This window comes from Haemaphysalis longicornis, unplaced genomic scaffold, assembly GCF_048455015.1.
Source record: "Haemaphysalis longicornis isolate Haplotype H1 unplaced genomic scaffold, Haemaphysalis longicornis Haplotype H1 scaffold_12, whole genome shotgun sequence".
In the NCBI taxonomy this organism is placed as follows: domain Eukaryota; kingdom Metazoa; phylum Arthropoda; class Arachnida; order Ixodida; family Ixodidae; genus Haemaphysalis; species Haemaphysalis longicornis.
In genome coordinates this window covers 107,275,532-107,298,643 of record NW_027526225.1, presented here as the reverse complement: position 1 = coordinate 107,298,643, position 23,112 = coordinate 107,275,532, and the positions used below count along the sequence as shown (strand labels likewise).

General features: G+C 46.6%; 1 protein-coding gene across 19 annotated transcripts in view; it reads right to left on the bottom strand.

Annotated features, from left to right (window-relative positions):
* LOC144163204 (uncharacterized) overlaps positions 1-23,112 on the bottom strand; it is a 1,050,610-nt gene that overhangs the window by 576,690 nt on the left and 450,808 nt on the right. For 10 of the 19 annotated variants that reach the window (XM_077694044.1, XM_077694046.1, XM_077694045.1 and 7 more), the window contains one exon: positions 1,148-1,210. The exons of 7 other annotated variants lie outside the window; for them this stretch is intronic. The gene's annotated coding sequence lies outside the window, so the exon portion shown is untranslated. Of the gene's footprint in view, positions 1-1,147; positions 1,731-23,112 lie in introns of those variants that run through there. 2 more of the 19 variants (XM_077694056.1, XM_077694060.1) reach the window with 2 other exon arrangements.

Below are 23,112 nucleotides of genomic sequence, written 5' to 3'. Positions count from 1 at the left end.
AAGAAATATATAGGTATTCAGTGAGGGCATCAAATTGTTATTTCACACTATGTTTTTTAGGCTTTCTACAAGACTATAAATATCTCGTGGCGGGGTAACTATACCTATGTAAGATATCGAATTGCTTGGTAAACTTCAGCGAAAACGTTGTTGAAATTCCTGCAGTTTTCGGACTCCCGGTGGCGCTAGAAAGGTCTACACAAAAGCAGCAATTATGGAAACCGTAAACCACTTATACACCTCTCCTTTTTATTTTCACTGCCAGCGACATAACCACCTAACCATTTGTTACGGTATCCGGAATTTGTGCCAGGAATGGGCACCTTGACTCTGGCATCACTTTACGAAGAGAAGCTGATCTAAAGGAATGCCAGTGTGTAACACAAAAGAAGTTCGTTCTATCGCCATGCACAGCCATGAGCCTAACTTTACGGGCTGTGGGAGCGGAGGCCAAACCTAATCCTCGCCCGTCTTCCTGAGTGGTGCCTGGCGTTGAGGCCAAGACAGTTCATGCGATTCCGAACAGCTGATAAATGTGCAACGAGCCCTACGTAGCAAAAACGCGCCAGCTCCGCCAGCGTTGCAGCACTGCCGCATATCAGGCGAGTCCCACCATTTCAAAGATACGGCAGTGCACAGAAGTGCTCCCCTAACCAGCCTAGTTCCCTGGAGCTGACTTGTCGAAGCAAGAGGCAGTGGAGGAGAACGAAGTGATAGTAGCATGCATGCAATACTGGTTGGCCGCGCCTGCGCCATGCGCGGGTCTACCACATTGTGCTACCACCATGCGCACATTATTCAATGCAGTTCTCGCCGTTAGAAAGTTAGCCGTTTGTGTGATTAGTCTATCCAAGATTATTGTAGGTTTATGAATACGCACATTTGTCGACAAAGTGCATTCGATGAGCAAGTACTCGTCTTTTAGTGGTATCACCGAAGGGCCGCAGAAGTGTAGCAATTGTAAAATCAATGCCGCAGATAAGCTAAGCAGTTACCGTTTTGCACTTTGCAGAAAAGGTCAAAATACTCAACGCCCCCTTCTTTTGCAGTTGAGGAATTGGCAGTCCAATGCCTGCCGTCATGTTGGAAGCCCATGACGGGCAGCAATGTAGCGGCAAGATACGCTTGAAGCATAGACGTCGCTTACCAATACGTAGCGATGCCAGGGTTCTATTCACGCTCGCAGTAGCCCTTAGATGGTGAAGGTGTCCTGCAGGGGAAAGGTTTTGCTGCAGCAATGGATGCATATGCAGATGGACGGCCAGTTCGTTCAGTAGCACTTGGGATCACAACAGTCCTCACTTCAGCGTACACATTGTTTCCTTAGCGCCAGCCACGACACTAAAGCAGCACTGTTCCTTTGTTCGTGTTCCTTTATCCGACACTCCCTTCCTCAGTTCCCCGCACACATGCACACAAACGGAATTTTTGCATGTAAATAGGGCCGTCACGCATCGCAGCGCCAAACAAGACGTGGATGAACGCGGGACCCACAAACGTCTTGGCACACAGTATTCGCTCCCTTTGAAGGCCTCCACAGCTTTCTTGCCCTCGATAAAGCGGACATGATTCAAGCAAGCATTGTTGCAGCTTCGACACCACTGGACGACACGGTAAACCCGACTGAAGCAGATGGTTCCAACTGCGCATGTGCAGCAAACATCGCTGGCTTGCGCACCCGCTTCAACCGGCGCGTTATCGCTGCCCCATTTTACGTTTTAAACATGGAGCATGGCGGATTAGAGTGTTAGCAGCGACGGGTAAACGTAGCTGCTTTCCCTGGTGGAATAAAAAAAAAAACAAAAACAAGAGGAGTACATTAACGCGTCCGAACAAAAGCTTGGCTGTCGGGTCACACCGCGAAGGGCTTTGAATTTGCCAGGATCATCCGCATACGTGGCTTCCACGCATGTCTGAAAAGAAGAATGTGCGGCTGTAATAAGTGGAGGGTTGGAATTTTGAACTATTCAACTGTGCATACCACTAAGAATGTTACAGGTATTTACCGACTGTTTCCAAGGAACGTAGAGGTTCAAGGGGGGGGGGGGGGGCAATTGATGGCGACAAAGTGCTCCTCTTGTAACGGCGGTAAGAATCTGCAGCTAATGCAAGCTGTACGTTCGTGGCTGACCTTTTTAACCCCCATAAAAAAAGCACGAAGGCAATGAACTGCCCGCTACAACATGTAATGCGCGCCGTATTAAGCCCGCTTCGCCTCAGGCAGGTAATAAAGCGATAAAGTATGAGCGCTTAACCAGCACAGTAGAGATGGTCCTTATCAAGAATGTAATTGCATATACGGCCAATATGGCAGCCCACTTAAATGATTGAAGGTTGTTTCCATACTTAATTACCTATCGAAATGAAAGCCTGATGCCTAAAGCGCATCCGCATTTTCTGTAGGACGTAAGAGGAATAACATAAAAGCGAATAAATTAGCAGACATTCGGCCGTCGAGATTACCGTTTGCAAAAGCGGCTTCTTTCCTCTGAAATGAAATGCCGATTGCTTTTCTAGCCTTCGTGTATGCGTTTTGTAACGTCATTTCTTTCAGGGGCTATGGTATGTAGCAAATATCCTTTACAGAATAAGCAACCAGATCGCTCTCTCTCTCCCTCACTCCCCCTTCTCTCTTTATCCAGATTTTTGTGCGTTTCTTGTTTCAGGAGGCTGTCTTTTTCCCCCCAGCGTTGCCGCGCTGTAGACGCAAACATCGCTTCATCAGATTCTATGACATGCGTCACCCTTGCCAACACTTTGCAGCACCTTAACCATACTCTGCGTGATTTATGCTCTTCGAGTGCGGCATTGCAACTTTGGTCCGTTATTAATAAAGCATTTTTCACTCTAACTGGTACTTGTGTAGTGTGTAGAAAAATTGCGGTGCCCGCTGGCTATGTCAGCTCGAGCTCGGTACAGCCACAGCACATGCGCTGTAACATAAGGACCACATTCCCAAACAAATCATGCCCCCCTCCGTCTCATGACGACGATGGTTGAACGCGAAGTTTACTCGTCATGGATTCTTTGGTCGGCCAATCCCACACTACGAGTATGTGCTACTCTGGAGGTACGCACCACTTTTCTAGCATACCCACAGAAACTCTCGCGTGTGCACTCCGTAGGCCTAACGTTTGCGTTCGGGGTGTGTACGGCGTGGATCGGTACCTGCTGCTTGGCGTTCGCTTCGACCACGTCGAAATGGAGCAGTCGGATAGACGCCAGCCTCATAACGCGAAGGACCCAGGCTGTAACACTGTAACACTGATACGACAACTGTAACACTGATACCCACAACAAAACTGTGTATATATGGCAAAACGGTATTGCTAACGGCAAATATTGCTAACGATAAGCCACGTACAATCATCTGGGATATCCCGCGAATCTTCCAGACATTTTATCTACTTTTATACGGGAATAACCCATGTACTCACACAGGTGGGTTTGCGGAGGGTGACGGTTGTGCCTTCACCATCACCGCCAAACTTACGGCGAAGTATACTCGGTTGGTTTAACTGGTACCATGAGACCTTTTCGCGGGAATAATTTGAACGACCCTTTTGTATACAGCCCCCCCGAGACATGAAAAGCGAATGGCCTCTTTATAATCGCATAGGATGTTCTTAATGACTTCTCATGTTCACATCCTAGGCTTCCGTGACTCCCATTCTTGAAGGTTGTGTGCCCCATTGACCTGCTAGCTTACACGTAAAGGAGAGGTAACAAGCAAGATGTCTCCATTCCAAGCTGCTAGAGACAGAAAACTCGCTGCCCAACTTTCTTCAGTATTAGAGCAGACACGATAGCAAATCGAGGCACACCAGTTCTAAACAATAAAAAGAGTTCCAATTTTTTTAGAAAGACACCGGAAGATGTGTCTGCACCAGCAAACCAAGCGTCGTTTTTGCTATATATTTCAATTTGTCACGTCACCAGTGTCAGCTCAAAAAACACGCGCAGGACCTGCCACCGGGCGCTGCCGTACGAACGCCAACTTTACTGTCGCCGAAATAAAGCCGGTCGCGAACGAGAAGTATTGAAGCGGAGAGACTCATCATCTTTATTTTCACAGCGATGATGTATTACGCTAGGTTTCGACCAAACCTTCTCCATGCGTCTATTGGGTCGTATCGACAAAGAATCGCGCGCGCTTGCGTTCGCCCCAAAGCTAGCGTAAAACAAAATTGAACTCCACCCCATAACAATAATTTTCTCCGTTAGGGTTCATGACAACAGCTTCAAATAGCCTTTTAACGTCCTCTATGTTCCCTTCAAAACCGTAACTTGATAAAAACAAGCTAGTTACGCCTGCAAATGCTCATCGCATTCACCAGAGTACACAAATGCGAACTAAATGATTACGTCAATTTTTTAATTCCTAAAGTGTTCTGGGTAAAATATTATTATTTAGAGTCAATTATCTGAAGTCAATTATTTAAGCTCAGTTATATGAGCAAGATTCCAGACCACAACTGCACAAAAACGACCCCGCCACTAAGTGCCAAAGAGGTATGTTGCTCAGAAGACGGATTTTTTAGAACTCAGCATTCCTTTGATTTACCAATCTCGTCTGAGGTGCTCGTCAGAGTCTACTTAGAGTGGTCGATTATTCTCTTTTAAAGCTCCACGTAAAATGTGCATTAATAAATGAGACGTAAGCGCTATTTATCTAGCGCTCACCCCAGCTCGTTCTTTGAGGATACTGCGTTTTCGCCCAGGCATAAGGAGCAATCGAGCGGAGCTCTCCTGTTTGAATATCAGTTCCTTTTTAGTTACACCTTTTCGCTTCAAGCGTCTTGCTCAATTTTCTTAGAACCGAAATCTACGTTGTCGCTATGCAAGGAAGAAGAAAAATCGCTTAACTCGCCCTTTTCATTCTACTTTTTTTTTATTGCTGTAGAAACACTTCTTCTTTCTGTAGTAATTGCTCGAACACACTCTTGAGCTAAAACCAATCACGGAGAAGTACAGAGAATGAAGTTACGAAAACTGGAAATCGAAACAAGGATTCATTGCAAGATTTCACTTCTTATTTTTACTTGCCGATAATGTTTAAATTTTTACTATATTGCCGCAAGTATACCTCCCGAGCTCTCATTTTTAATGACGGCTAAAAGAGAAAGATTGAGAAATGGCGTAGAGAAATACGCACATCGCAGCGTTTTCACCAAGTGAAAACAAGAGATGGATTTCTTCTTGTATGGTAAAATGTCAACGCGTTATTTTTTTTCCAAGAACGAACGCAGAGACTAAGTGAACCGCGTGAACAGGGAACACAAATGCAGTAATGCCTGGCTCATGTAAGCGAAATTACGTTGCCAACCGTGTGTTACAGGATCCACAAGACTCAGGCTTGCTTTATCAACCAGTTGTGCTTTGGTATTCATATTGTCACGTGTTACGGATATTTGTGCCTTTAAAAAAAATGTTCTTGAACAACTTTTTTGAAGGCAGTTATCTCTCCCTTAGACAATATACAACAAAGCATGCCTTACAGGTGAGTCTGGGATAAATTCCTTCGTTCATAAACTACATAAATTAATTCATGTTTATTGTTTGTCGAATTGGTTCGCATTTAACACACAACAGTGCACAAGACAGGTAACTCGAAAAATAAACAAACGCAAGCGTTTCTTTTCCTCAGCAAAATGGAATGGATGACTCAATTGAAGCAAAGAAGCCAAAAAGCTTTATTATGGGATGTGGGAATAGGGGTCAAGGACGATTTTTCAAATAAAGTGTTTTCATGGAACTTGGAGTCGTCACTTGAGCACATCAGGACAGGTTGCACCCATAGAGGTAATACAAGCACGCCCTAGTACAAGTTGAAAAAAATGTCTGCCCCTCTCACGGCCCATCTGGGTTAAATATGTAGTATTATAATTTTTGCGGAAACGACAACTGTTTCTGGGTGACGGCGGATCAAGCGCACAAGCTTAACGTTGAAGTGGGTCTTGCATACTTTATGACAGTGAGGAACAAAGGTGGTTTCGCCTCCTTTTTCAGATAAAAAAATTTGGTGTCACTCAAGAAGTAGCTTTGTATTTTAAACTCTTCGTGACCTACGGTTAGGAAAGAAGGCGGTTTCGCCTAGTTGACATAAAAAAAAATTGGTGTCACTCAGTGTGTAGTTTGAACTCTTCGTGACCTAAGCACTTTTCGCCCGACCTCGAAACTTTCGGCAAAAACTACGGTTCCGGCTGTTAACCACTCGTCACTTCTTTAGTGTGTAGGGAAGATGCACTGCAACAGACAGGGATGAACGAAAAGGAAATAAACCCTTGCTTCTGCTGCACTGCCACCATCCTACAAAGATGTGTAGCGACCAGCTCACTTTTTTACTCCTCCGCAATTCTTTTGCATTCCGTCACGTGCGTCCTTCCCCGTCAGATGAATTACTTTAATCTAATGCCGATTAGCTGTGGGTCGATAGCTTTCTCGCCTTCTTTGCAACCGATTCGAACATATTCGAAGGTACCTGAATAACGCACTAACAAGAATGCACCAGCCGTAACTCAAATGCCTGCTTTCTTTTTTGACGTTTCGTTGACACGCGGCCCGAGGACCACACGTACTCGCATCGCGATGTACTCATTTGACTGGGGTGAAACCGTAGTATCAACACAGCTGCTACCGCGACTGTGCGTGCGTATGTACGCAGCCGTGCCATTACCAATGCTAATGATACGTCCCCAGAGAACCGCTCATTTGGGAACGAGTGGCTCGGCGGGATCCGCCAGATGGCGGGTGGAACGACATCCCTTCCGTAATGGAAGTACCGAGCGCAGCTTGCAACTTTCATTTCGCACGTTGGCGTTGAGCGTTGACTTAACTTCGGACCCAGTTTTACTTATATAGCCTTTGCGTGAAAAGGAACGAGGGTAACCTTAAGGATTTAGGTTTCCGCTTTTGGCACGAAGTATTCTGACGGGCAGGCACGCTGCAAGTCACGCGGCACCTTCCCCCAGTCAGAGCTCTCCTCCGCATGCACCTGTTGTAATCACGTGCCGTCAAGTGCACCTTTAACGGGGTGCGCTCCAGGCTAATTTTTCTCTCATCCTGCCAGAGTTCCGGATTACCGCTGTTAGAGCCCTTGCCTTCTGCCCTTGCGACCGGGTTTCATGTACACGGAATGCAAATGTGTTTCATTTATTCATTTTCTGGTTACACAGGCGGCCATTTTAGTACCATTTGTCTTGACGAACAACGGGAACAGCGACTACGGCCAGTTTGCACGTTTCGTAAGGCATCTATGGCTTTCGCCTAAAGGGGTTTGGCGGTTTATGGCTCTGGCTTTGCCACTTAAGGGTGTACATGCAGTAAACCCCCCTCCACAGGCAAGAATTACCCGGAACAAAAAAACAGCTACGCCTGCACACACCTCGACAACAAATTAAATCAAGCAAAAGATAAGAATCACAAACACTGTCAAAATTACACACAGAGAAAATTTGTGTACGCTAGCTTCTTAAGGCGAAAGTAATAAAGGTGGAAATAAACTGTCCGCAACAAACTACAGACCCGCCTCGCTAACATCGGTGTATTGTAAAGTATTAGAGCATATGATAGCCAAACACATCCTTAACATTTTAGAAAAAAACGATTTGCTATGTCCATTTCAGCACGGCTTCCGATCTGGCCTTTCGACAGTCACTGAATTAATGGAAACTGTCCATGACCTTTTCGAGGCTATAGATGAATGCAAACAGGTAGACGCTGTATGTATAGACTTTGCGAAGGCATTCGACAAGGTTCTGCATCATAAGCTGCTCTACAAATTGCGAAGGCTACGAATTAGTGAGAGTATTGTTTCGCGGATTGAGGAGTACTTACGAAATCGTTTTCAAAGAGTCCTAAATCTCCCCTACTTCCCCGTTTTTATTTCTAATCCTTCTCCCTGTTTCCCCTTTCACCTCACTGTAATCAACCGCATCTGGAGTAGCAAGCGCCATCGTTATTGGGGCTTACCTCTTCAGCTTTCATTAAAGGATTAAAGGTTTTCTCTTTGTCTCTCACCAGAGATAACCCTCCCTCCCTCCCTCCCTCCCTCCCTCCCTCCCTCCCTCTCCCTCTCTCTCTCTCTCTCTCTCTCTCTCTCTCTCTGTGATTCATTTTATGCCGCCTTCACTTGCATAGTTATGTCGCATAGTTTGATTACAGAACACCGCGGCGAATCAAGGCATTCTCCGTGCTTACCACAAGAACTTTGATCGTGTGAAGAAACCAGCGTTTCTGTGTAGCTCGTAGGGGACGCGTGCTGCTCCGTTCGACTTCATTTTATACTGCTTTTTGTGCAACAAATTTAGCATTTTTACCCAGTTTTCACCTTTGGAAAAGGATGGATGAAGAGTTGCATGTACGTGACCAGAGGGCAGCAGGCCTAGAGGCCTTGCATTCACGCGTGGGCATAAGCCGAGATGAAGGTGGCGATTACCAACATTACCACGGCCTGCCTAAGCACGCAGTGACGCCGCCGGCACTGATAGTTTGAGCAGCTTTGGTGGAAATGAGGAGCTGGTGGAACAGTTGATGAAGGTGATGATTGTCGGACTTTTAGATGCGACGCTGAGAGCATCTCTTGTCGGCGGCCCTGTCCTTCCTGCGTGCGTCCGTTGTTGTTGTCCGCGTGCGTCCGTTGTTGTCCGCAGCCACTCTCCCCCTCTTCTCTCCGATAGCGAACACTCTCTCGCGAGGGGCATTGGATTGTATTCGATTTGATTGGCTTGGCTTGGCTTGGCTTGGCTTGACTTGACTTGACTTGACTTGACTTGACTTGACTTGACTTAGACTGGATTGGATTTGGATTGGATTGGATTGGATTGGATTAAAGTGGATTGTGTTGGATTGTGTTGCGTCATAGCCGCGGCACTCTCTCTCTCTCCGAGATCTCCTCTCCTTCGGGCGCGCTGCGCATATAACCGGTGTGCCGCTCTCCGGCGGCATTTCGACCGACGGTTGATCTCCGCTTGCGCTTGAACGCCCCTCAGCGTCGCATCACACCAGGGTTCCCGCGAGGGGAGGTGGGCGTAATTTTTTGGCGTGAGGCAAGCTAGGGCAAAGAGCGCCAAGCGAAAGTGATTATCACAAAAAATAGGTATTGAAGCGTGCAAGGCATACAAATAGCAAAATAAATTATGGTGATGGCTGGTATATAGGGTCAGTTTTGATTATGCAATATAGGAAATGACGTTCGAAAACTTAACATCTAAAAAATACTTGAAAACACGTTTCACAGAAACTAAGTTGACGAAGGTATGGGCACAACCCAGCGCGTAAGCATTGCTCGACTTCATACTTCTGCATGCGCTATCACCTTCTCTTCAAGTGCCCATACCGTCCTATCACGGACAATCAGATAATTGGTCGCTACTAGGAGAAAAAGAAAAATCAATAACTTTCACGCTATTCCGACTTGCCCTATTTTCTTGCGCTGCGCGCATTGTAGCTTTAGTGTGCTGGAACATTTTTGTTCTACTAATTTATTATGCCCAACTTTCTTTCTAACATCACATCTGTCTGAACAGCTGGAAGGGGTCTGTGGAGAAACGATTATTGCTTTTGTCGGCTCAGCTCCCGGCTTTGTAGCATGCGACTATCCACCCGGAGTTTCATTAACTAAATTACGCTCACGTGAACTATTCAAGCACCCGCAGTCGTTGCTTCGTATTAGTTCGCCTAAATAAACCAGCCGGAACTCTCGGTTCCAGACATCGTTCCCCAGCTGCAGCAGCTGCATTAACTATCCGAAGGCACTGTTTTGCAACTTCGCTTTTTTGCATCCCTCTGACTAATCGTAGTGAATAATTTTGACAGCGCAGCTGCTTTTGAGCTTGCTATGCAGCCGTGCCGGGCGTCGCTGAAAACTTGGCGCAGCACAGTGGAGAGGAGAAAAATGCTAGGCCCAGATGTGGGAGGGGAAGTGCGTTCATTTCAACAAAAGACGTGGTCGAGACGTCGTTTTTGCAACGAGCACTTCGCTAACTACGGCAGCGGCTTGCTCAGACTCGGCTCACATCCTGGCTCACGAGTATTGCCCAGACCTTGGCAGAAGAGCACCACATAATCACTTTATGCTCTAGTTTCTTCAGACGCGTTTTATATGAGCCCATTATCCTATTTTGCGGTATCACACTCTAACTTTTTGCGCCATTTGTGTTTATTCCGGGTTTCTCCAACCGAGACCTCGCCGACGTAGTAGTATTTTACAGAGAGAGTAACGCCAAAGGCGCATCATGCGAGCATCAGCGAGCATCAATGGCAGTTTCTCCCTCTAGGACAGAAGGACAACGACAAAAAGGACGTTTAGTGGGTTATTGTATTAACGACCAGTGTCCGGTGAGGGGAACCAAAGCGGCTGCAATTTGCACGAATCCGTCTGCCACACGCTGATCTAACTTTACGTGCGTTATCCTACGTAATTAGACCAGCCTGCGCCAGAGGTCTGCCACCAGCTGCCACACCTGCCACTATATAGCTTCGACCCAGACACTCGCTTGCAGCTGTCAAGGTAATAGGCGTTAAGGCGTCAGAAATTAAATCGATTCGCGTGGGGCGAGGAATGCATGCATGCGTACGGCGTACCAGGTCCTTGGCTGGGCAAAAACTTGATGTTGGGTTGCACAGCCTTGGTTTATCGCGTAGGTACAAGTGCCCCAAAAAGTAAACAGAGCACGGCTTCGTGAAATTATAATAATTTCTATTCTATGCGGCTGCCAGCACTAGCATAATATGTGCGGCCGGATCGTAATTTTATAATGACTTTCTTTAAAAGCCACTTAGAGGGTGCTGGCTCGGCACATGGCGGACAAATCCCCTCAAAATCGCCAATCCGTGCTCTGTTTACTTTTTGGGGCACCTGTACGCGCTGAAAATCCACAAAAGCAGTCAGTCTAGTGAACAGTTAACCTGCAACGCTATTTTCCTATGCGCCGAGATGCGTACAATGCGATAGCATTCTCCCACCGCCAATCCTAAGCAAACGGGTGATTCTGCGCAATGCGGACATTGTGCATACTCTTTTTTCCACGCGAAGTTACGTCGGGCACACAGTGAGCATTAAACGCCCTGGGACGGGCACTCATTGTTAGTCGGGCAAAAATTTGCTCAGAGGTCCTTTACTTCAGCCGCAGGGAATCACGATCAGCTCACGAACACGATCTAAGCCGGGGGAATGGCGGGTCAAAAGTTCCTTCATCGCACGGTCGAACACAGACCTTTCCTGGTGCCTTTAGCGCCTTCACCTTGTTTAACAGGTTGAAGACATCGTTTTAAATACGTGTCTTCAGTCTTCCAACTATTTTTCAAAGGCCTGCAGCAATCAGAAGAGTTCGGGCCGTGGCGTGACCATTGAGAGAGGCGAATGTTGGAATAAAGAAGCGCATTATAAGATGGCGAAAACTCATGGCACTTGTCCGAAAAGCTTGTGACGGCATCGTCAAACGTTGCTTACTCCTTATATTTGAAGTCTTTGCCGCTACTTCTAAACCAAGCCCCGACAGCCGAGTTTATTGTAGAGACAAAAACAAAAGTTTTGTGTGCATTCTGTCAAATTAAGCCATAGAACATAGGACGTTTCCTATCAGCGGGGTAACTTCAAAACGGTTCAACTCGCAACACGAGATAGTGGCAATTTACGCGGCATACTTCATAACGGCTCGAGTCATATCTCAATCACATCCTCTACGCGCCCAGATGAAAGTCCGTTAATTGAGACGCAGAAAATCAACCGAGGCATCAGCGAAAATTCGGCCTTCGTCGTTCAAATGAGCGGGCAACGTAATACCCAGGGCCCACATAGCAGCTGCAGCTTCCGTGAAATTATGCACTCTCGCTTTGAACAGGTAATAATTTTCGCGGGGTTGCAAGGGAAGTTTTATGTTTACTATAAGAAACACGGTTTTGAATCGCACCACACAATTTTTTTTTGCTTGTGTAATACTGGAAGATCAGATAGTCCTCAATTTACTAATAATGCCACTTGTTGCTCTTTACAACACAGTGACAATTTTCCCTCTTACCAATGTCATTAGGCCAGCGTACTTTCTTTTGTGTTTAGCAACGATTTTGCATTTCTTTTTTTTTGTACGTGCATGTGCGTGTAGTATACGTGTGTTCCTGCGCGTGTGCGTACGGGCAAGATGATCCCAGTATGAAAGCGCCAAAAGGGCCTGTTATTTTTGGCCTCCTATGGGGACGATCTAAAGCTCCACGAGGTTCCAGTGAGGCCTGGGTACTTGAACTTCAGCCGTACGGCACCTGACGCCTTACTGTATTGCGCTAATCTATGATAATTTGGACAGTCGTGACAGTATAACGGGCGTTCGAAAATTGCGGGTGCAAGCACTGGTGTTCCTCGACTATCAGTTCCGGACTTTTGGTCGATGATGCGGTTTAACGCGCCGACGCTACACAGGCGATGACGCACGCCGTAGTGGAGGGCTGCGGATTAATTTTGACCATGAGCCACGCAGTGCGAAAAAAAAAACCAGGGACGAAAACCAGAGGTATCTGCTATGACATTGTGATAGAATGTATATTTATGTGTGTGTTTCTTTTCGTTAAAATTAGTTGGAAGGCAACGCTTGTTTGTAGTCCCTGGTCTATTTTCGCGCTTTGTAGCTCATGGATTACCAACTAACCGGAACCCTTACGCTTTTAATTTTGCCACCTGAGGATCTTTAACGTGCGCCCAAATCTCGAACACAAGGCCGTTGTCGTTTTTCGCCTCCATCAGAATCGAACCCGCGTCCTTGTGCTTAGCAGCATCACGCCATAGTTACTGAGCCACCGTGGCGGGTAGGATTCCTTTAAGGAGTGGGATTATAGGGGGAGCGGACCCTGTTGTGGCCATAAAAAAGTAAAACCAACATAAAGCAACAAGATAACACAAAACCAAAACAATAAATTATGGAAATGTTAAATGTAGGATGCCGCGGGTGTAGTCTACATGACATTTTGATTGTTTTGTACATTTTTCATTCTTCCTCGGAGCCATTGAGAGATGATGGGTCAAGAGCAGACGTTCAAGCTGTGTGAGGTTGGAGTGTTAGTGGCCTCGGTCGTTGCTAGGCATCGCCGTCCTCGAGTAGTGTGAGCCGGGGCCTACAACCCATTTGGTTCCTCAAACTGGACAATTAGATCCTCAATGGACAATTAGATCCTCTACGGCCCTTGAAGATTCAAGAAGTGTTAATTCTCCCTCCCTGCTATTCCCATTTCCCCCCTCTGGCCAACCGGCCGTCCCTTCCCAATAAAGGACTTTACTACTACTACTACTACTCAATCGAGGACATCAGACAAAAGAATGCCGCGCGTGCAAGAAAGCGCCTCCTGCAAGTAGCTCTCCCTTCACTCGACCGCTACTATTTACCTTATCGAAACGATTTTCATTTTTATCGCGTGAGCGTAGTATATGCTCTCACGTTGAAGACTCGCGTGTCCGGTTACGAATCTTGGCGAAAGGAGTTGGGTCAAAGCCAAGAATGATGTCAGCAGCACAGTTATCACGGCGGGATAATACACGTAGCAAAATTGGTTTTAAGTAGACTGAAAAGGGAGATTGTGGGAACGACAAGAAAAACAAGAAGATAAACAGTGTGAAACGAATAGCATAAACAAGGGCAGCAGAAATGGGACAAAGTGCGGGTTCACTTCGGAGAACGACGCCGTATTTTCTTCAAGTATATAGGCAGGCCCAAATAAGCTATAACAGCTACATACGCAAACTAAAAAGTTGGCCGTGTATTAGCTCCTTTCGTAGCAAATGTCAACAAAAGACGATAGTGTTTGTCCACATTTGCCAAGTAAATGCCTGCCTTCGCTTTCCCGCTGACTTCTCATGTTGTTTCTCTTGCGTCGCGCTACTTCGAAGGTAGACACGCTAAAGGTTTGCTCAAGTCAATTTAAATTTAGCGCATTTCACTGCTCCAGGCCGGGTGCCGGGATGCCAGTGCTGCCGTACGGCGTAGACGCGCGTGAATCGAGGCGCGCCACTTCAACGTTTATTGAACCACGTTACCCTAGCCCACGTGCGTTCCAAACGGAAAGTGGAACCTCTCTAGTGGAACCTTTCGTAACTGTTGCCGCTTGATTTCTAGAATGCCACAAGAAGCTGAAGTGGCACAGGCTACAGCACGCGAAAGTGTGATTTTTTTTGTGCAGTGGATGTAGTATTTCATTTCGCGAAAATCAAGCATCATAATTTTTTTATAAAGAAACACAGTAAATATCTCTTGTCTATTAGTTTTCTGTCTTATATTTGCGTAATGCCTTGTTCTTGTTCAACAATGTTGACAAGTATGAACATTAAGCCGGACATGCACGTTTAGATTCGGTTCTGAGTATATATGACTATTGCGCAGACATTGTTTCACTTTGGCCAGGTGACTGAATCGAGCCGCAGGCAGACTGACAAACAAACATACAGACAGACCAAACTTTCTGGATTTAAGTAGCCCGAGAAAGACTATTGTCTTTAAAAACCAAACTAGCCATAATAAATTCGGCACGCGAAATTGGCGCGCATGGGCAGGTCGTAGCCTGTAAAGCTGGTCGTGGTTGTAAAGCAACGAGTAGTAGCGTTGTTACTATATTGAGGACTTCCAGTATTATACAGGCAAAGGGAATTACGTGGGGCTGTACAAAACGGTGTTTCTTATAATAACATGACACTTCCGTCGCAACCCCCCTAAAAATATTACCTGTTCTAGCCTGAGAGTGCATAATTTCACGGAAGCTGTAGCTGCTATGTCGGTCCTGGGAATTACGTTGCCCGCTCATTTGAACGACGGAGGCCCAAATTTCGCGGTTGCATCGGTTGATTTTCTGCGTCTCAACTTACGGGCTTTCATGTGGGCGCGTAGTGGATATGATTGGAACATGACTCGCGCCATCGGGAAGGTTTCCGCGTTAATTGCAACCATCTCGTGTTACGAGTTGAACCGTTTTATAGCTTTCCCCGTTGCTAGAAAACGTCATATGTTCTTTGGCTTAATTTGACAGTATGCATACATAACTTTTGCTTCTGTTTCTACACTAAACATGGCTCTCGGGGCTTAGTTTAGAAGTAGCGGCAAATCTCTCGATATAGGGCGCAAGCAACGTTTGACGACGCCGTTACAAGTTTTGTGGACAAGCGCCGTGAATTTTGGCCAGCTTTCTCATGGGCTTCTTTATTTCAACATTCGACTTTCTCGATGTTCACACCATGGTCCCCATCCTTGTGATCACTGTAGGCTTTCTAAAAAATGGCATCGTATCTGCTGCTTTCGTTGCAAATGTCGCCGAAAGACGATAGTCGACTGGCGCACTGCCAAGTAAAGGCCAGTCTTCTCTTTCCCGCTCACCTCGCATGCCGTCCTTTCCCGTTTCGTTCCTCCCAAGTTAACACGCTACAGTTTTGCTCAAGTCAATTTCAATTTACCGCGTTCTACTGCTCCAAGTCGGGTGTCTCTATGGCAGCGCTGCCGTACGCGGAGTCGCGCGCGAATTAAGGCGCCCTACTACAACATTTGTATAACCACGATGCCCTGCTTCACGAGCGTTCTAAGCGGAACGTAAATCCCATCTAGTGGAATCTTTAGATGCATTGCTTTTTGATTTCTTAAATGCCGCCAGGAGGTAGCGCTTGCATCAGCAGGCGACGGATTTATGCCGTTGATGTAGTAGTTTATTTGCTGTCGCGAAAACCAAGCATCCATAATTGTTTTAGTAAAGGAACACTGCTAATAACACTTATGTATTCATTTTCAACCCTATATTTGTGTAATGTTTTGCTCTTGTTCAACAATGTTGACAAGTATGAACATTCACACTGTACTTAAACGTTTAGATTTGGCTGTGAGCATATAAGACTATTGCACAGCCTTAGTTTCACTTTGGCCGGCTGGCTGAATCGAGTAACAGACAGACACGCAGACACACAGACACACAGGCCAAAATTTTCCCGTTCAAGTATCCCAAGAAAGACTATCGTCTTTAAAAAAAATCAGACTGCGCTTCCACCCTAATACACTACGAAGCATCGCTCCCCAGCAATGCGAAAGACACCGCCATAAATGTCATTGTTGTGCTCCACGAAAACTACTGCGGACTGCCTTATGGGGGTAACACAGCTTGCCGCCTACCCAGGCGGCCGAACGAAAGCGCCAGTCGGGACTTCAACCACCCAAGGAACGCACGCACAGCCTTTTCCACGAGACACACATTCCAGCAAAAGAGAGAGAGAGAGAGAGAGAGAGAGAGAGAGAGGTGGGAAAGAAATAGGAAGAAATATGTGTAACAGAGAGGCAAAGTCAATTTTGCCTGGAGTACCACAAGGCAGAATTCTGAGTCCTCTCAACAAAACATAAAATTCCGGGTCACAATATTCAACTAGTGCTCCGTAAAGAAGAATTGAGATAGTGCGCAATAGTGCGCAGTGTAAAATGCTTGGGTATTATATTCTAAGAAACACTAAATTGGGGCATGCAAATTGGCATGCGCAAAAAAAAAAAGGAATAGGATAAAGGGCGTGATATGTCGACACCTATACACCCTCCCCAGACGGGTTAAATTACTAAATTACAGTGCATTTATGGTGCAGTTATTAGCTACTGCCATAAACTTTGGGGAACAACAACTAAGCCGAATAAACTGGAACTTCTTTCAGCACAAAAACGAGCAAAAAGGCTTACTTTCTAATATAGAGAGCAATGGGAATACCGAGCAATACTTTGCTGAGGTTCATATTCTTAAGGTAACTTCACTCTACGAGTTATTCTCTAGGGAAGGGGCCATCGAGAATGACGAATACGTGGGCAGCATACGCCTGGAGAAATTTTTCGAGAGAGCTAGCGCTCTCTGATCGGCCCCATTGTTCTGGAAAATAAAATCGCCATGCAAATATTCCTTCGGGCTATTGATTCCACGGGCCAGTTTAACCCGAAGGGTACTAGAGAAGCAAGCTCTCCAAGCCTAGCGCATCTGTGGTCATCCATTCCCAGGTTGCAAAGTCAGCTTATCTGGAACCCACCTAAGAGGCCATCCGAACCCATGGCCTCCGACATCATTCGCTACGACGAAACAGAGCAGAACTTCTCTCAAGGTCAACCGACGGTTCTCACAGCAGGGTATGGAGCGATCGCAGAGTAGTGATTCATGTAAAACACCAATCCCGACCATGTCCCTTCTGTTGTTCGTTTCTCCGGATACCTTTGTGAAAGCTGTTTCGGCAACCTTTACGCTATAAATCATTCACCATCGGCGCTGCGAGACGACTAGAAAGGATCCCGCAGGGAAGCACCGGAAGGCCCGGGAAGTGGATTGCAAATGTGATAACGTTGCCAGACGTGACCCAGACAACCACACAACGGAGCAAACATGCACCCGCTTTCTTCAGCTCGATTCTCCTTGAGAGCCAAGGACGTTAAAGACGTCGAAGGCTAGAACAATAAAGGTCTCAAAACAATACGCAAGCTCCTTGTCACACGGCCTAAAGTAGTTACTATGCAATAAGCCTAAATATCTTCGGTTGGCGTTAAGGAGAAAAAACGGACTTGGTTTGGAGAGACGACGAGAGGCGACCGTGACAAAGCACCCGCTTCTTTACGTAGAATAAGTTGCCCTTGGAGGGAGTTTGAGTCTTGTGCTATTTTTACTACTGATAACAAAAAAAGAGATACAAGCTTACCCGCCCAGCGTCCACTCACCGCGTCTTGTCAATGCCCTTGCATCAGCTAAAGGTCCTGTATATCCAGATTGGAGGTTAAGAAACCCGGACGTTGAAGGTATTTTGTCTTTTTCTCACTTTCACATAAACCCATGTAGTGCAGTACTACCCACCTAGGCTCGATGAATTGCGGGCACTGTAAGAAATCTGAGCCGATCCTCGGCTGATGCTCTACTTAGCGTGGACTTCCAGCCGATAGCCTTTCAAGCCTGCCGTTGCCCGACTTGCCAGCGTTCGTTGTCGAACGCAGCTTCCACGCTTGCCGCTTTACACCATCTCCTGACACGAGCAACATTAGGTGTTCCTATTCTTACGCCCATCTGAAGAACTGAAACCTGTTATAACACCTTCACTTTTGACGCGTGATCCAAAGCTAAGGATAAATACGCCGACATCCAGTCTGTCTCCCTCACGCTTTCGCGCCACACGCTTGAGCTCGACAGCGTGCGTAGCGGGGCCAAGTGTGCCTGACAGCTATATGAACGCGCAAAGAGAGACACTCCTTTGAGCTTTCAGTGGGCATTTCTCATCCGCTTTCTTACATCGGCTTGTGCACATCTCGCCTCGCTGTCTGCGCGATTCTCGGTCTTTGTTCAACAGGGCCGACACAATGCAAGACGTGTTTGTTAGAATACATCCCTCTGATATTATTTTCGGCGTGGAAAGTTTCTGTTTCATGTTTATATGTTTTCTGTGTTTTACATCGTAAAGTGACGTCACGGCTCATAAGCGGAGCGCAATGTTAATTTATCCTTACAGCGTGTCATTACGGCCGGCTGAGTGAGATATTACACAGGGGTTTATATGAAAGCTACAACCATTACTACGAAATTACGTCGAAGCTGCATCGCCCGTGTGCCCTAATGTGCGTGGTGAGCTGGTGAGCGACCGGTGACGTGCTTGATGGTAAATTCCTCTGGAAAATAGCGGTGACGTAGTGGAGGAGAAATTCGCAGTTTTTGCACCTGCAGCCTTATGATGCAGCAATGGACGAGGTTGTGGTGCTGAGTGATAAGAAAGCCGATTGCAAAATCGATGGCGTCTCTCAACCGTTCAAATTTTCGAGGGCAGCCTAGCATTCGATACTTGTTTACAGCGTTGCATGTCCAGCACGAACTGAAAAAAAAAGGAAGAAGTATGCATGAACCGAGGGCCAAGCCGTCGATATCTGGCAGTGCTTCTAGTAAGGAGCGATGACAGGACATTTAATAAAGTCACCGAGATTGATTTGATTGATTGTGGGGTTTAACGCGCCAACGCAACGCAGGCGATGAGGCGCGCCGTAGTGGAGGGCTCCGGATTAATTTTGACCACCTGGGGATCTTTATCGTGCGCCGAAATCTCGTACACACGGGCGTTTTTGCTTTTCGCCTCCATCAGAAAAGCGGCCGCCGCGGCCGGGAATCGAACCCGCGACCTCGTGCTCAGCAGCGCAACGCCTTAGCCACTGAGCCACCGCGGCGGGTAAGTCACCGAGAACGACAGGCTTCGACGTGGTGGCTGCATGCGTTTTGTGTTCGGGCGAGTGGCTGAGGAACATGTATACACGAGTCTCTTAGTTCAGCTTCTGGCACGACCTCGTACTTGTCTTAAACGAGCGACGCGTCATGACTTCAAATGGACATCGTCAATCATATGAATGTCTCTGGCCGAAGCAATGTCTCTGTGCTTTAGTGATCCGGCCGTGAGACGACACTGGTCAAAGTGCCCCAGACGTCACGTGGGTTAGGCTGTTACAGCTTGCACGCGCAGTCCAACGAGCTTGGTATGCTGCTTGTTTTTAAACAGGAAAGTTTTTTTTCGGGATAATGACCGTTCTGATAGCAATGTTCACGTGCTTGGCAAGCAATGACTATCTGTACAACACCGACCGCTAGGTCTCCATTTTAAACAATGAAACATCTCAGTTCCACGTAAAACCGTGGAAATTCTTTCATACAACCTAACGTGGACTTCCTAATAATTTATGGCTCACTACAACGGCCCGACTAGGAGCACCGAAATAATGATTTCGTGTTTTCGCACAACAAAGAAATTCAGAGAGCACCACGCGTCCACAGTAACAAAAGGTTACCATTTCAGCCCAGCTTCAATTCGTCTGGTCGTTGCTAAAGGCCTCCCCTAGGAGTTGTCGGTGTGTAGGAATAAATCCAAAAATTAATCTTTACTTCACTGCATATCTCCTAGTGTCCATATTTTGCTCGAGCAGTTTGCATGCTTCTGGAATCAGGAGCGCTCAGAAAGCAATTGCCGAACGCTGTATCACGCGAGTTATGTGCAACAACTAGCCGAAGCGTTCCGACATAGGTGCTTCGCTACTTTCTTAGCCGGAAGAAGACCGTGAAAGATAGGGTCGCCATATCGAAGGAAGGGTGGGCGGCTGCACCAAATTTATGATGCGTTCACGGCAGCGCGGTAGCAGCAAATCGTGTACATGGTCGTTATTTAATACGTACCAAGTAGTCTCTTTCCCGTCGTACATGTATAAGATTCCTTTTCCAGAACGACCTCGCTTCCATCAATGCGGCCCGTTCGGTGGAGGCCCATATTAGCCAATTCGGCGTCGAGCAGCTGGCATGGGTGCCGAAAGCAGCTGACCTCAGCACAATTGAAGATGTTTGAGCTTGAACGATGGTTGCTTTAAAACGAAGACCCATGCCTTCGACCGCCGATGCAAGCTGTGTGCCTCAGGGCTTGCAGAGTGGGAACGTTGCGCAAGCTGCGGGTTGCTTGTAGTTTAGCTGTATGAGCCGCTACCACCAAGGAGGCCTTGGTAATGGAATTGGATGGTGACGTGACCGCTGTTAAAGGCGCTTTCACTATGAATCGTGATTTTTTTTTTCTTTTTAATTTTGAGCGGCAGCGGCCAGCATTAAAACCGGGCGAAGCTCTCCATAAAGATCATTATTTTGACTGCCATCTATTGTGCACCACCTAAGCTGACGAAACTGTCAGGCGAAATCGCAGTGTACTTGTGACAGCGAAGAGTGCGTAAGGGATGCTTCTTTGCTTCCAAATAGACTGTGATAAAACTGCGCTGTAGTAGGCAACGGCAACTCTAAGCCACTTTAGTAGAAGCTATTGCAGTATCTATGGTGTTTATGCTGGCCAACTTCTCTGTGGCGGAATGACGATGAGTATCGTATAAGAAAGGACCGAAAGTTGTGTTTGCTTTGCTGCATCAAGCGTTGCGTTTGCGCAGAAAAAAAGCTTTAGGCAGCGCCGCGGCATTTATTATAGCGCTTTACTGCAAGAAGGTTTAAATAAAGCTTGCTGGAGCGGAGCAGGCGCCCTTGAGCTTAAGCTGCGCGCCGCCATCTTGAAATATGCCGAAAGCGCGTCTTCCGCCAGGGCAGCCGCTGTGGCTGCAGCGGTAGTCAGCCTGGTGGCGTCCGGACGTGGTAATGGTTTCATCGTGCGTTGGGTACGGCTGCACAAGTCGAGCGAAATAGCGCTCTGTGATTGCGTTTTTTGGTAAGTATCCCATTTTAGGCTTCATGAAAACTTCTCTGCCGGTCCAACGCAATATCACATCTCCGATATCTCGAATATCACATCTGACGGTCATTGTATTTGTTCCAAACAGGTTTCCCAATGACCCAAATGTGCAGAGAACGAGGGGCAGGCTGTTCAGCTGGAAGGCTGGAAGCCAAAAGAAGGCGATTACTTATGTTCCAGGCACTTCACGCCGGATTGCGTCGACCGGACCGGGCACACGGTACGGCGGCGAACGGGAATGTTATCCGACCGTCTTTGAAGCCTTTCCAAAGCACTTGCAAAGACCGGTGAGTACACATTCTTTTGCTAGTTCATGTTGCGAGTGCTGAACGTACATAAGAAAAGAACGCACCGTTTGCAATTTGCTGGTAATAAATAGATCAATCTAAATTTCGCCATTCTTTGCTGTGTTGCCCTAATTAAAAGGGTTGCTCGGAAGTACGAGGTGTGAAGGTGGCGTCGTTTGGGCAGTAAACGAGCTGCTGCTTTTTTTTACATTTGTGCTTTTTCTGTTCTTGTATTTTTGCTTGCTTTACGCTGAGTAGCGAGTAAGACAGTACATTTAAACTGTTCAATTCTCGTTGCAGCTGAAAAGAAAGCGATCACCATCGAGGTCCCGGAGTACTTCAGCTGACAAAGGTGATGAAGTTGGCAAAGTTGGAGATGTGGCAGTTGCATTACCTACAATGCAGCACTACAAAGAAATCCTTCATGTTTATCAAAACGAGACAACACAGCTCAAGAAGGTGAGAATTCTGCAGTGGAACAAGCATATATTGACGAAAAATAATGAGACTGCTCAAGAAATAATAAGGGATATGAACGACCAGAAGCTCATACCTGAGGAGGGCATCGAACTTTTAACTGCAGACTTTCCCCCTATATACAGCAACTCCTCAACAGGGCAGGAAAGGACTATAAAGGCACGTAGTAATCCGAGCTGCGTGTATTTGCGTTAACGCTGCACTTCTATTCGCCGTCAGCCTATGAGTATGTACGCTCGAAGTTTAATGGAGCACTGCCAGCAGAGCGCATTATACGAGAATGGTACAGTGCCATCAACTGGTATCGTGGCTTCACAGTTGAGTCGCTGTCTTTCCTAAAAAAGCTTGTCCAATGCCGCACGGAGACTCTTTATTGTGTTTTGATTGTCAATGACATGCCAATCAGGAAACATGTTGGACTTGTGGGTGGCAAAGTGATTGGTTAGTGGACTTTGAAACTACAATGCATGATGTCTGTCTGCCTGAAGCGAAGGATGCGTGTGTGTATATGCTCGTTGGCTTGAACTTGCGACTTATGTTGCCAGTTCGGTATTTTATAATTGATTCATTGACAGGAGCAGAGAGAGCTGAGCTAACGAAACAGCGTTAACGTACAAGGTATTGAAGTTGTTTCACTGACCGTTTCTGGCGCTGCATCAAACATTATCATGGCGAAGTTGCTCGGTGCAGACATTTGACCAATCTCTGATCATTTTTCAACATGCTTTGAGAACCCGTGCAACCGTAACTAAAAGTTTACGTATTCCTCGGTGCGTGTCACATGGTGAAGCTCATCAGTAATTCCTTAGGAACCATCAGTGACTTGTTTGATGGTGACAGCAACTATGTGAGGTGGGCATACATAAAGTATTTGACACACTGGAACGAAAAGAATGGCTGCGGCTGGCCAATACTTTGACGAATGCCCAGGTGAAATGGGAAAAGCAGAAAATGATGGTGAGGCTCACAGTCCAGAAATTAAATTCGTCACTTTCTGATGCTCTGGAGTTTTGTGAGACTGCACTAAAGTTTCCGGAATTAAAAAGTGCAAGTAGTACTGCAATATAAGAATTCCTAACCAGCTTTTTTACATGCCCAACACCAGAGTCGCTTCGCCAAGATGCTCAAGCAGAAGCAAAG